Here is a 16,755-nt window from a genome sequence, read left to right as displayed (position 1 = left end):
CTCCTAGGTAAAAGAATATAACTACTATAATACTGCCCCTATGTACAAGAATATAACTGCTATAATACTGCACCCTATGTACAAGAATATAACTACTATAATACTGCCCCCTATGTACAAGGATATATCTGCTATAATACTGCCCCTATGTAAAAGAATATAACTACTATAATACTGCCCCCTATGTACAAGAATATAAGTACTATAATACTGCTTCTATGTACAAGAATATAGCTACTATAATACTGTTCCTATGTAAAAGAATATAACTACTATAATACTGCCCCCTATGTACAAGAATATAACTAATATAATACTGCCCCCTATGTACAAGAATATAACTACTATAATACTGCTCCATATGTACAAGAATATAACTACTATAATGCTGCCCCTATGTACAAGAATATAACTACTATAATACTGCCTCCTATGTACAAGAATATAACTACTATAACACTGCTCCTATGTATAAGAATATAGCTACTATAATACTGCCCCTATGTACAAGAATATAACTACTATAATACTGCCCCCTATGTACAAGGATATATCTGCTATAATACTGCCCCTATGTACAAGAATATAACTACTATAATACTGCCCCTATGTAAAAGAATATAACTACTATAATACTGCCCCCTATGTACAAGAATATAAGTACTATAATACTGCTTCTATGTTCAAGAATATAGCTACTATAATACTGTTCCTATGTACAAGAATATAACTACTATAATACTGCCCCCTATGTACAAGAATATAACTAATATAATACTGCCCCCTATGTACAAGAATATAACTACTATAATACTGCTCCATATGTACAAGAATATAACTACTATAATACTGCTCCCTATGTACAAGAATATAACTACTATAATTCTGCCCCCTATGTACAAGAATATAGCTACTATAATACTGTTCCTATGTACAAGAATATAACTACTATAATACTGCTCCTATGTACAAGAATATAACTACTATAATACTGCTCCTATGTACAAGAATATAACTACTTTAATACTGCCTCCTATGCACAAGAATATAACTACTATAATACTGTTCCTATGTACAAGAATATAACTACTATAATACTGCCTCCTATGTAGAAGAATATAACTACTATAATACTGCTCCTATGCACAAGAATATAACTACTATAACACTGCTCCTATGTATAAGAATATAACTACTATAATACTGCTCCTATGTACAAGAATATAACTACTATAATACTGCCTCCTATGTACAAGAATATAACTACTATAATACTGCCCCTATCTACAAGATTATAACTACTATAATACTGCACTCTATGTACAAGAATATAACTACTATAATACTGCCCTCTATGTACAAGAATATAACTACTATAATACTGCCCCTATGTACAGGAATATAACTACTATAATACTGCCCCCTATGTACAAGAATATAACTGCTATAATACTGCCCCTATGTACAAGAATATAACTACTATAATACTGCCCCTATGTACAAGAATATAGCTACTATAATACTGCCCCTATGTACAAGAATATAACTACTATAATACTGCCCCTATGTAAAAGAATATAACTACTATAATGCTGCCTCCTATGTACAAGAATATAAGTACTTTAATACTGCTTCTATGTACAAGAATATAGCTACTATAATACTGCTCCTGTGTACAAGAATATAACTACTATAATACTGCCCCCTATGTACAAGAATATAACTACTATAATACTGCCCCCTATGTACAAGAATATAACTAATATAATACTGCCCCCTATGTACAAGAATATAACTACTATAATACTGCTCCCTATGTACAAGATTATAACTACTATAATACTGCTCCCTATGTACAAGAATATAACTACTATAATACTGCCCCCTATGTACAAGAATATAGCTACTATAATACTGTTCCTATGTACAAGAATATAACTACTATAATACTGCCCCCTATGTACAAGAATATAACTAATATAATACTGCCCCCTATGTACAAGAATATAACTACTATAATACTGCTCCTATGTACCAGAATATAACTACTATCTTACTGCTCCTATGTACAAGAATATAACTACTATGTTACTGCTTCTATGTACAAGAATATAACTACTATAATACTGCCACCTATGTACAAGAATATAACTACTATAATACTGCTCCCTATGTACACGAATATAACTACTATAATACTGCTCCCATGTACAAGAATATAACCACTATAACACTGCCCCTATGTACAAGAATATAACTACTATAATACTGCTCCCATGTACAAGAATATAAGTACTATAATACTGCTCCCTATGTAGAAGACTATAACTACTATAATACTGCTCCCATGTACAAGAATATAACTACTATAATGCTGCACTCTATGTACAAGAATATAACTACTATAATACTGCCCCCTATGTGCAAGAATATAACTACTATAATACTGCTGCCTATGTACAAGAATATAACTACTATAATACTGCTCCCAGGTACAAGAATATAACTACTATAACACTGCCCCTATGTACAAGAATATAACTACTATAATACTGCTCCCTATGTACAAGAATATAACTACTATAATACTGCTCCCTATGTACAAGAATATAACTACTATAATACTGCTCCCTATGTACAAGAATATAACTACTATAATACTGCTCCCATGTACAAGAATACAACTACTATAATACTGTCCCTATGTACAAGAATATAACTACTATAATACTGCCCCTATGTGCAATAATATAACTACTATAATACTGCTCCTATGTACAAGAATATAACTACTATAATACTGCTCCCTATGTACAAGAATATAACTACTATAGTACTGCTCCAATGTACAAGAATATAACTACTATAACACTGCCCCTATGTACAAGAATATAACTACTATAATACTGCTCCCTATGTACAAGAATATAACTACTATAATACTGCTCCCTATGTACAAGAATATAACTACTATAATACTGCTCCCTATGTACAAGAATATAACTACTATAATACTGCCCCTATGTACAAGAATATAACTACTATAATACTGCCCCCTATGTACAAGAATATAACTACTATAATACTGCTCCCATGTACAAGAATATAACTACTATAATACTGCTCCTATGTACAAGAATATAACTATTATAATACTGCCCCCTATGTACAAGAATATAACTACTATAATACTGCTCCCTATGTACAAGAATATAACTACTATAATACTGCTCCCTATGTACAAGAATATAACTACTATAATACTGCCCCCTATGTACAAGAATATAACTACTATAATACTGCCCCTATGTACAAGAATATAACTACTATAATACAGTTCCTATATACAAGAATATAACTACTATAATACTGCCCCTATGTACAAGAATATAACTACTATAATACAGTTCCTATGTACAAGAATATAACTACTATAATACTGCCCCTATGTACAAGAATATAACTACTATAATAATGCCCCTATGTACAAGAATATAACTACTATAATACTGCCCCCTATGTACAAGAATATAACTAATATAATACTGCCCCCTATGTACAAGAATATAACTACTATAATACTGCTCCCTATGTACAAGAATATAACTACTATAATACTGCTTCCTATGTACAAGAATATAACTACTATAATACTGCCCCCTATGTACAAGAATATAGCTACTATAATACTGTTCCTATGTACAAGAATATAACTACTATAATACTGCCCCCTATGTACAAGAATATAACTAATATAATACTGCCCCCTATGTACAAGAATATAACTACTATAATACTGCTCCTATGTACCAGAATATAACTACTATCTTACTGCTCCTATGTACAAGAATATAACTACTATGTTACTGCTCCTATGTACAAGAATATAACTACTATAATACTGCCTCCTATGTACAAGAATATAACTACTATAATACTGCTCCCTATGTACAAGAATATAACTACTATAATACTGCTCCCATGTACAATAATATAACCACTATAACACTGCTCCTATGTACAAGAATATAACTACTATAATACTGCTCCCTATGTACAAGAATATAACTACTATAATACTGCTCCCTATGTACAAGAATATAACTACTATAATACTGCTCCTATGTACAAGAATATAACTACTATAATACTGCTCCCTATGTACAAGAATATAACTACTATAATACTGCTCCCATGTACAAGAATATAACTGCTATAATACTGCTCCTATGTACAAGAATATAACTACTATAATACTGCTCCCTATGTACAAGACTATAACTGCTATAATACTGCTCCCATGTACAAGAGTATAACTACTATAATACTGCACTCTATGTACAAGAATACAACTACTATAATACAGCCCCTATGTACAAGACTATAACTACTATAATACTGCTCCCATGTACAAGAATATAACTACTATAATACTGCTCCCTATGTAGAAGACTATAACTACTATAATACTGCTCCCATGTACAAGAATATAACTACTATAATGCTGCACTCTATGTACAAGAATATAACTACTATAATACTGCCCCCTATGTACAAGAATATAACTACTATAATACTGCTCCCTATGTACAAGAATATAACTACTATAATACTGCTCCCAGGTACAAGAATATAACTACTATAATACTGCTCCCTATGTACAAGAATATAACTACTATAATACTGCTCCCATGTACAAGAATATAACTACTATAATACTGTCCCTATGTACAAGAATATAACTACTATAATACTGCCCCTATGTGCAATAATATAACTACTATAATACTGCTCCTATGTACAAGAATATAACTACTATAATACTGCTCCCTATGTACAAGAATATAACTACTATAATACTGCTCCCATGTACAAGAATATAACTACTATAACACTGCCCCTATGTACAAGAATATAACTACTATAATACTGCTCCCTATGTACAAGAATATAACTACTATAATACTGCTCCCTATGTACAAGAATATAACTACTATAATACTGCTCCCTATGTACAAGAATATAACTACTATAATACTGCCCCTATGTACAAGAATATAACTACTATAATACTGCCCCCTATGTACAAGAATATAACTACTATAATACTGCTCCCATGTACAAGAATATAACTACTATAATACTGCTCCTATGTACAAGAATATAACTATTATAATACTGCCCCCTATGTACAAGAATATAACTACTATAATACAGCTCCCTATGTACAAGAATATAACTACTATAATACTGCTCCCTATGTACAAGAATATAACTACTATAATACTGCCCCCTATGTACAAGAATATAACTACTATTATACTGCCTCCTATGTACAAGAATATAACTACTATAATACTGCCCCTATGTACAAGAATATAACTACTATAATACAGTTCCTATGTACAAGAATATAACTACTATAATACTGCCTCCTATGTACAAGAATATAACTACTATAATACTGCTCCTATGTACAAGAATATAACTACTATAATACTGCTCCTATGTACAAGAATATAACTACTATAATACTGCCCCCTATGTACAAGAATATAACTACTATAATACTGCCCCCTATGTACAAGAATATAATTACTATAATACTGCTCCTATGTACAAGAATATAAGTACTATAATACTGCTCCTATGTACAAGAATATAACTACTATAATACTGCTCCTATGTACAAGAATATAAGTACTATAATACTGCTCCTATGTACAAGAATATAACTACTATAATACTGCCCCCTATGTACAAGAATATAACTACTATAATACTGCCCCCTATGTACAAGAATATAATTACTATAATACTGCTCCTATGTACAAGAATATAACTACTATAATACTGCCCCCTATGTACAAGAATATAACTACTATAATACTGCCCCCTATGTACAAGAATATAACTACTATAATACTGCTCCTATGTACAAGAATATAATTACTATAATACTGCTCCTATGTACAAGAATATAAGTACTATAATACTGCCCCTATGTACAAGAATATAAGTACTATAATACTGTTCCTATGTATAAGAATATAAGTACTATAATACTGCCCCCTAAGTGTAAGAGTTTAGCTGTGAGTATGTAGGATTATGTTATGTGACTTGTTGATATTTGCTGACATTTATCCGTCCCTCGTGTGTTATCTACATGGATATAGATCAGATTCGGTGACTTCTCGGGGTCGGTGTTGTGGTCCTGGTGGTGGCCGCTCTTTCACCACAGGTTTTATATACAAGAAGAAGTTGATTCCCATTATAGTATTTGTCAGGCAGCTAAAAAGCAGTTAACGTACAATCAATGCTCGGGGTTAAACTATGTGACCCCCATCTGTGGGCAGAGCCCTGGGGCAGATAGTGGAGGAGATGAAGTTACTGATTGAAGCGGCACATATAGGTATATATATATATATATATATAGATAGGTGTGTGAATATAAGGATGGAGTTGCGTTTTTTACTTCTGCTTCTCTTTTAGTAAATTTGCAGATTTTTTTCTTCTTTTATTCTTCAGTCACATCCAAAGCTGCAGTTCTTTTTTTTCTGATATCTTTCCCTCATCTAACAGGAGGGATTCCCATAATGAGAATATAATATATACAATGTAACATTTTATCATCATGTGCATATGTACAGCATTCTGGGCTGATTGATATTTTTGTAGTGTACAGGGGGTCTTTTTTTCTTCATGCATAGACTGTTACAATATAACATTATGTCGGCCTGCAGCCACCAGTAGGGGGAGCTCGAGAGATGCTCCATACAGGTTATACATTGAACTTAATGATAAGCCTGTATGCAGTGAGCTCCGGAGTTCCCTCTAGTGGCGACAGCTGGGATCCATAAGTTTGTCATGTATCTCTATTGCTATGCTGAGGACTTGGAGTTCTGCGGCAGAAAATGAATCTGTGATTGATACAGAGGTACAGTAGGACATTAGATGCATTCCTGGATACATTGTGCCCTGTGTCTCTGGGTCAGAGTCTCATTTCCAGACCTATGAATTGTACTAACTGCTTACAATGTGCTTCTAAACAGCCAGCCCTTATTAGCCGGACCACCCAAGCAGCCGTCTGACTGTCGGAACGTCAGCTCTGGAGCATTATGGGAAAGATGTGGAGGGGTTTGGATGGACATTTTGTCCCATCACAGATGGGTATTGGTAACACATACAGACGCCCCCTCCCTGCCCCCATCGCTGGATTCTCCCAGAATAAATTCTGGTGCATTGTGCAGGAAAAGTCCCAAAAAATATTAAGAATTCAGTTCCCTTTATGATAGAAGCTGTTCTGGTCTCTGTTATTTAGCTCTTCTCCTGGGAAAGCTGGGTGACTATTATAGTGGCTGATAGAGAGTCCTACAGTCATGGGATGGGACATGTATAGGGGTGGTGGGGGTCTCAATAGGACCCTTGTAATAGGGTGGGGATTACCTGTGCCGCCCAACAGGGCACATCAGTAACCTCTAGTTTAGAGGGATCACAACCGACCTGACAGCAAATCCTGCAAACATCATTGTTGTATGTAAGAGCGCTGTTATTTGGTCCTTTATGTTTCTATTATTCGAGCACTGTATGGTGGTATTATTTCTTTCTCTATGTTTGTATTATCTAAGCACTGTATGTCCGTTTTACTTACACCATATCGTATTATTTGGTCACAGAATGTTATCACTATTGGGCACTGCGTAGCAACATTATTTAGTTATTGATAATATTTGAGCACTGTATGTTATGTTTTATCTGTGCACTATATGATGGTATTATTTGGCCACAGCACATTGTTATTATACGGGTACTGTATGGTGGTATTATTTGACCACGGTATGGTGGTTTTCTTTGATCATCTTCTAAGAGTATTATTTAGACGCATTTTGTGTTATCTGAGCACTGTATGGTGATATGTTTGCTCATTGTTTAAAAGTATTATTTGGTCAATGTATGCTGGTATTTTTTGAGCATGTATTTTGTTATTATATGGTCGTTATGTTGTTATTTGAGTCCTCTATGGTGGTATTTTTATTCATACTATGTTGGTATTTATCTAGAACTGTATGGTGGTATTATTTGCTCATTATGTTGTTATTTGAGCCATCACGTGTTGTATTTTAGCTCATAGTATGTTGGTATTATTTAAGCACTGTATGGTGATATTTTTGCTTATTGCACTTTGGTATTATTTAAGCACTGTATGATGGTATTATTTGTTCATTATGTTGCTATTTGAACCCTATATGGTGGTATTTTTACTCATAGTTTGCTGATATTATTTGCTCACTATATGTTGGTATTTCAGCACTGTATGATGATATTTTGCTCATTGCGTTTTGGTATTGTTTAAGCACTGTATCTTGGTATTATTTGAGCACTGTCTGTTGGTATTATTTAAGCACTGTATGTTGGTATTATTTAAGCACTGTATGTTGGTATTATTTGGTCATTATGTTGCTATTTGAGCCCTTTACAATGATATTTTGCTCATAGTATGTTGTTATTATTTGAGCACTGTATGGTGGTATTATTTGCTCACTATATTCTTTAACTGGAGTAATGTATGATGATATTTTTGCTCATTGCATTTTGGCATTGTTTAAGCATTGTATGGTGGTATTACATAGGCATCACACACAATAGTATATTTTCAGTACGTAGTTTCAGTATATTGTGTGCGTTTAGGCAACTCTATAGAAGTGTTTTATGTATAGTAGTATAATTTATGTGTGGCGGTTATAATCAGGTAATGAATGCTTATCTGTAAACTTCACACTTTGCAGTGTTGGGAGATAACTGATGAGCCCTTGTCATGAGGCACCATGATATTAGGCTGTACAGTGGAGCTCAGTGGGTCGCTCTGCTGTCCCGTGCCTCGTGCCTCGCATCATGTGAACGTGCTGGGCCTGGTGTGTAATTTGTTTGTTTTTTACATGCTCACATACATATTCATTGTTTTTGGGAAGTTTGACAGGTTCTATTTGTGGCTTTGGATTAGCATTCTTTGCTTACATGACGTTATGAGCAGCGTCCTCACACATCTGTGTTTAAAGACAAGGGGACAGCTGCGGAACGGTGCAGCTGTGTGCGCGGTGCGTCAGTAAATGTAGTTACAACACAACCTTGGTGCCTGTGGGATCCTAAACAATTTTTCTCTAGTAGGAGTGTCTCTCCCAGTAATATAGGCTGGATGTGAGGTCTGTGTGTCTCTCCCAGTAATATAGGCTGGATGTGAGGTCTGTTTGTCCTCCAGTAATATAGGCTGGATGTGAGATCTGTGTGTCTCTCCCAGTAATATAGGCTGGATGTGAGCTCTGTGTGTCCTCCAGTAATATAGGCTGGATGTGAGGTCTGTGTGTCTCTCCCAGTAATATAGGCTGGATGTGAGCTCTGTGTGTCCTCCAGTAATATAGGCTGGATGTGAGGTCTGCGTGTCTCTCCCAGTAATATAGGCTGGATGTGAGGTCTGCGTGTCTCTCCCAGTAATATAGGCTGGATGTGAGGTCTGCGTGTCTCTCCCAGTAATATAGGCTGGATGTGAGCTCTGTGTGTCCTCCAGTAATATAGGCTGGATGTGAGGTCTGCGTGTCTCTCCCAGTAATATAGGTTGGACGTGAGGTCTGCGTGTCTCTCCGAATAATAAAGGCTGGATGTGAGGTCTGTGTGTCTCTCCCAGTAATATAGGCTGGATGTGAGTTCTGTGTGTCTCTTCCAGTAATATAGGTTGGATGTGAGGTCTGTGTGCCATCCCCCCAGTAATATAGGCTGGATGTGAGGTCTGTGTGTCTCTCCCAGTAATATATGCTGGATGTGAGGTCTGTGTGTCCTCCAGTAATATAGGCTGGATGTGAGATCTGTGTGTCCTCCAGTAATATAGGCTGGATGTGAGGTCTGCGTGTCTCTCCCAGTAATATAGGTTGGATGTGAGGTCTGCGTGTCTCTCTGAATAATAAAGGCTGGATGTGAGGTCTGTGTGTCCTCCAGTAATATAGGCTGGATGTGAGATCTGTGTGTCTCTCCCAGTAATATAGGCTGGATGTGAGCTCTGTGTGCCATCCCCCCAGTAATATAGGCTGGATGTGAGGTCTGTGTGTCTCTCCCAGTAATGTATGCTGGATGTGAGGTCTATGTGTCCTCCAGTAATATAGGCTGGATGTGAGATCTGTGTGTCCTCCAGTAATATAGGCTGGATGTGAGGTCTGCGTGTCTCTCCCAGTAATATAGGTTGGATGTGAGGTCTGCGTGTCTCTCTGAATAATAAAGGCTGGATGTGAGGTCTGTGTGTCTCTCCCAGTAATATAGGCTGGATGTGAGTTCTGTGTGTCTCTTCCAGTAATATAGGTTGGATGTGACGTCTGTGTGCCATCCCCCCAGTAATATAGGCTGGATGTGAGGTCTGTGTGTCTCTCCCAGTAATATATGCTGGATGTGAGGTCTGTGTGTCTCTCCCTGTAATATAGACTGGATGTGAAGTCTGCATGTCTATCCCAGTAATATAGGCTGGATGTGAGATCTGTGTGTCTCTCCCAGTAATATAGGCTGGATGTGAGGTCTGTGTCTCTCCCCCAGTAATACAGGCTGGATGTGAGGTCAGCGTGTCTCCTCCAGTAATATAGGCTGGATGTGAGGTCTGTGTGTCTCTCCCAGTAATATAAGCTGGATGTGAGGTTTGTGTGTCTCTCCCAGTAATATAGGCTGGATGTGAGGTCTGCGTGTCTCCTCCAGTAATATAGGCTGGATGTGAGGTCTGTGTGTCTCTCCCAGTAATATAGTCTGGATCAGTAGCATAGCTACCGGGGGGACAGAGGGTACGGGTGGGCGCTCTGAGGGGGCCCACCCGGAGCTACGTCAGTGTAACTGTATCGGCGTGCTCAGCATGCCAATACAATTACACTCCGGGGCAGAGCAGGCAGACTTAATGTCCCTACACTGCCCGGCGGCCGCTATGGAGCCCTCAAGAAGGAGGGGGGGCCCCGATGACAGCATCAAGCCCCCCTCTCATCACCGCAAGTTAAGTGCTGAGAGAGGGAGCGTGATGCTCCCTCTCCCATTAGTTCCCCTCTGCATCTGGCGTCACTGACGTCATCACTTGGCGCCCGGCCGCTGTTCTGAAGATGTGTGGGCACTCGGAGCAGTGGGGGAATCAGGAGAAGAGGTGAGTATTGTTTATTTTTTGCCTATGGGGGGGAGCTTTATACTACAGACTCTGCCTATGGGGGGGGAGCATTATACTACAGACTCTGCCTATGGGGGGGGAGCATTATACTACAGACTCTGCCTATGGGGGTGGAGCATTATACTACAGACTCTGCCTATGGGGGTGGAGCATTATACTACAGACTCTGCCAATGGGGGGGACTCGGGGAGCATTATACTACAGACTCTGCCTATGGGGGGAGCATTATACTACAGACTCTGCCTATGGGGGTGGAGCATTATACTACAGACTCTGCCTATGGGGGGGAGCATTATACTACAGACTCTGCCAATGGGGGGGAGCATTATACTACAGACTCTGCCTATGGGGGGGAGCATTATACTACAGACTCTGCCAATGGGGGGGAGCATTATACTGCAGACTCTGCCAATGGGGTGGAGAATTATACTACAGACTCTGCCTATGGGGGGGAGCATTATACTACAGACTCTGCCTATGGGGGGGAGCATTATACTACAGACTCTGCCTATGGGGGTGGAGCATTATACTACAGACTCTGCCTATGGGGGGGAGCATTATACTACAGACTCTGCCAATGGGGGGGAGCATTATACTACAGACTCTGCCTATGGGGGGGAGCATTATACTACAGACTCTGCCAATGGGGGGGAGCATTATACTGCAGACTCTGCCAATGGGGTGGAGAATTATACTACAGACTCTGCCTATGGGGGGGAGCATTATACTACATACTCTGCCAATGGGGTGGAGCATTATACTACAGACTCTGCCAATGGGGGGGAGCATTATACTGCAGACTCTGCCTATGGGGGTGGAGCATTATACTACAGACTCTGCCAATGGGGGGGAGCATTATACTACAGACTCTGCCAATGGGGTGGAGAATTATACTACAGACTCTGCCTATGGGGGGGAGCATTATACTACATACTCTGCCTATGGGGGGGGCATTATACTACAGATTCTGCCTATGGGGGGGAGCATTATACTACATACTCTGCCTATGGGGGGGGGCATTATACTACAGACTCTGCCGAATGGGGGCTTATACTATAGACTCTGCCTATGGGGGTGTATTATACTACAGACTCTGCCTATGGGGGCGCATTATATTATAGACTCTGCCTATGGGGGCGCATTATACTATAGACTCTGCCTATGGGGGTGCATTATACTACAGACTCTGCCTATGGGGGCGCATTATATTATAGACTCTGCCTATGGGGGCGCATTATACTATAGACTCTGCCTATGGGGGTGCATTATACTATAGACTCTGCCTATGGGGGCGCATTATACTATAGACTCTGCCTATGGGGGTGCATTATACTACAGACTCTGCCTAGGGGGGCGCATTATAATATAGACTCTGCCTATGGGGGTGCATTATACTATAGACTCTGCCTATGGGGGTGCATTATACTACAGACTCTGCCTATGGGGGCGCATTATGCTATAGATTCTGCCTATGGGGGTGCATTATACTACAGACTCTGCCTATGGGGGCACATTATACTATAGACTCTGCCTATGGGGGGTGCATAATACTACAGGCTCTGCCTATGGGGGTGCATTATACTACAGACTCTGCCAATGGGGGGGAGCATTATACTACATACTCTGCCTATGGTGGGGAGCATTATACTACAGACCCTGCCAATGGGGGGGAGCATTATACTACAGACCCTGCCAATGGGAGGAGCATTATACTACAGACTCTGCCAATGGGGAGAGCATTATACTACAGACTCTGCCAATCGGGGAGGAGCATTATACTACAGACTCTGCCAATGGGGGAGAGCATTATACTACAGACTCTGCCTATGGGGGTGAATTATACTATATGAAGACTATCTGGTGCATTAGACTATATGTAGGCTATTTATACAGTGTGGGGATTACAGTTAGGGTCATACAGTGTGGGAGATAATGTGGGGTCTTTGCACAGTGTGGGGGCCTTCATACAGTGTGGGAGATAATGTGGGGTCTTTGCATAGTGTGGGGGCCATCATACAGTGTGGGAGATAATGTGGGGTCTTTGGACAGTGTGGGGGCCATCATACAGTGTAGGATATAATGTGGGGTCTTTGCACAGTGTGGGGGCCTTCATACAATGTGGGAGATAATATGGGGTCTTTGCACAGTGTGGGGGCCTTCATACAGTGTGGGAGATAATGTGGGGTCTTTGCACAGTGTGTGGTCCATCATACAGTGTTGGAGGCATCAGTTTGGAGGCTACTAAGGGGTCAGTATACTGTGTGGAGGTACTATACAGTGACGGGGAATTATACTATGTATAGGAGAGCATCATACTGTGTAGAGGGGAGCTGTACATGGGGAGAGACTCAGGACATTATTAAATCTTAAGTGGGCTTATCGTTATAGGGGAACTCAGGTTATCGTGACTATCAGAGGGTCACACAGAGGGCATTATTACTTTCTAGGGGGCACAATGTGGGCACTGTTTTTTAAGGCACTTGTACACGGCATTACTATATTCTAGAGGGTTGTTTTACCATCGAGCGGGCGCACAGCAGGTGCAATAATAGGGACACATACAGCAACAGCGGCTCAGTATTGGGGTATCAGCAGGATGAGGGATTTGTGCAGGTTGGGAATAGATGGGGACAGGGCTTGAAACGTAAGGAGTCTTTGTTATGATCTCTGCAGACCTGAGACTCTGAGCTTTGGCTGGAGAAGTTGTCGTGTCGGTCTGGGCCAGATGGAAATGACGGGACAAGTGAACAATTTAATCAGAAAGAATGTCAGCTGTAAGTTACTATATATAAATGTGCTGTGATCTCTTATATATTCTGCAGGACTGGTATCTAGCAATATGTCACCATATGGCGGTAGTATCTGTTACAACTCTCCTGTTAGTTTTTTTTTTAGTTTGCTGGTCACATGACCAGTTTTGACTATTTAATCCGGCTCCGCCCTCCTGGCATTGCTGGACTTCATTTGTATTTACTACTGTTGAGCTAGCTTGGTGCTCTGTTGCCGTTCTCTGTTAGTTTTGCTAGGTCTTCTGACCTCTTTACTTTTTGTTGTGTGTTTGTCTTTGACTGCTACGATTTCTGCTAGGAGGTGTCCAACTTTTCCCAGTCCCTAGATCTTGTAGGGATCCCTCCCTCACATCTATAGGTCTTCGTACAGACTAGCCGAGGACTTTAGCGGGTCTGATTGCAGGATCAGGTTCCCCGTTACATCGTAGGGATCTAGTTTAGTTCTATTGCAGGGACAGATCTCCTGCCTTTCCTTAGTCTCTGTAGCAGATCATAACAGTAAGTCCAGCCAGAAAAAAAAAAAAAAAATTTCTCTAAGGAAAGACCTCCAGTTTTCCATCATGGTCTCGGTGCAAGATTTGGCTCAACGCTTGCAGGGACTCTCTCTGGAGGTGGTCAGGCTCCAACAACACGTGAGTAGCTGTTCTGGAGCGCATTTTGTGGAACCAAAGGTACGTCTGCCTGATCTATTTTTTGGCGAACAACAAGATTTTTTTTCTTTTAAAAATGCTTATCTATTATATTTTCGTTTGAGACCCGGATCCTCTGGTGATGAATCACAGCGCATAGGGTTCATAATGTCACTTTTGCGCAAAGATCCTCAGGGATGGGCCTTCTCTCTCCAACCTAGTGATCCGTGCTTTAGATCAGTGGATAGTTTTTTTTCTGCTTTGGGTTTGTTGTACGATGATCCTGATCGTGTCTCATCTGCTGAGTCTGAATTAAGACGTTTGAGGCAGGGATCAGGTAATGTGGAAAAATATTGTTCTCACTTCCGTCGGTGGTCTGCCCAGGTGGGGTGGAACTATTCAGCTTTGAAAAGCTTGTTTCTTGCAGGGCTAGGTGAAAGGGTTAAGGATTTACTGATTGCTTATCCCACACCTGGAAACTTGCAGGAGGCAATGCAATTAGCTATACGGGTGGACAGGAGACTGCGTGAAAGGGTTAATGAGAGCAAATCCTCTGCTATGTCAGCTTCGAGTCCTGAGAGGTTCAGTGCTGACAATGGTGAGCCGATGGAAATTGGGGCGATGACACCCCGCTCTCAGGAAAAAGACCGCCGACTTTCTGAAGGCTTGTGTTTCTATTGCGGAAATTCTGGTCATTTGATTAAGAGCTGTGTGCTTCGTAAGAAGAAAGAAAAAAAATGGTCAGTCATGCTCGTATTGCCTGTTTAAATTCTAAGGGAGTATTCCTATCTGCCACTACTACTGCTCAGGATGAATTAATTGAATTTCGGGTATTTGTGGATTGTGGATCTACTCTGAATGTGATTGATGGGGGATTCTTGGAAAAACTTAGATTAGAACCTAAAACTTTGTCATCCCCTATTGCTGTGGTTTCTGTCGATGGCTCTCCCTTGAAGAGTGTTACTCACAAGGTCTGTGAATTTCCCCTCACTATTAATGGTATTCATCAAGAGAATTTGGATTTGGTGGTATTGGATAATTTGCCTTCTCCAGTAATATTGGGGTTACCCTGGTTAAAATTGCACAATCCTGTACTGGATTGGTCTACCAATGAAATTAAGTCCTGGAGCCCTAAGTGTTATGACAAGTGTTGTAACGGACGTATTGCTGCTGTGGATAAAGGGGAATTACCTGTACCTATTCAGGATTTTTGGAGAGTTTTTTCTGAGGAGGAGTCGCAAATTTTGCCTCCCCATAGAGACTATGATTGTACCATTGAATTTGTCCCTGGAGCGACTCTTCCTAAAAGTCGTTTATTTAACCTTACTATCCCTGAGAGAAAGGCTTTGGAGGAATACATACAGACAAGCTTGGCCGCTGGTCACATTAGGCCTTCCAAGTCTCCTGTGGCTGTTGGATTTTTTTTTGTAAAAAAAAAAAAGATGGCGGTTTACCTCCTTGTCTGGACTTTCGTGAGATTAATAAAATTACTGTACGCAATCCTTACCCACTGCCATTAATTCCTGATTTATTTAATCAGTTAGTGGGGGCCAAGTGGTTCTCTAAAATTGATCTCCGGGGGGCATACAATTTGTTGCGCATGAAGGAGGGTGACGAATGGAAGACTGCTTTTAACACTCCTGTGGGTCATTTTGAGAATCTGGTTATGCCTTTTGGTCTTACCAATGCTCCAGCATTTTTTCAGAATCTTATTAATGACATCCTTAGACCTTTAATCGGCAAAAATGTGGTTGTGTATTTGGATGACATTTTGATTTATTCACCGGATCTGGAGTCTCATTGGCGGAGCGTACGTGAGGTATTACAGTTATTAATGGACAATTTGCTTTTTGCTAAGCTGGAGAAATGTGAGTTCGCTGTACAGAGAATTAGTTTTTTGGGCTACATTATCTCCAGCGAGGGCTTTGAGATGGACCCTGTGAAGGTTCAGGCGGTTCAGGAATGGCCTAGGCCTATTGGTTTGAAATCGATACAGAGGTTTTTGGGTTTCGCCAATTATTATAGAAAATTCATAAAAAAATTTTCTATTATTGTCAAACCTCTGACTGATCTCACCAGGAAAGGTGCTAATGCGGTTCAGTGGTCTTCTGAGGCCATTGAAGCTTTTGTGTTTCTAAAGGAGAGGTTCACCTCTGCT

This window comes from Phyllobates terribilis, unplaced genomic scaffold, assembly GCF_046119375.1.
Source record: "Phyllobates terribilis strain yellow unplaced genomic scaffold, ASM4611937v1 Scaffold_4__5_contigs__length_816908805, whole genome shotgun sequence".
Taxonomy (NCBI): domain Eukaryota; kingdom Metazoa; phylum Chordata; class Amphibia; order Anura; family Dendrobatidae; genus Phyllobates; species Phyllobates terribilis.
Note: the sequence above shows the minus strand (reverse complement) of the source record.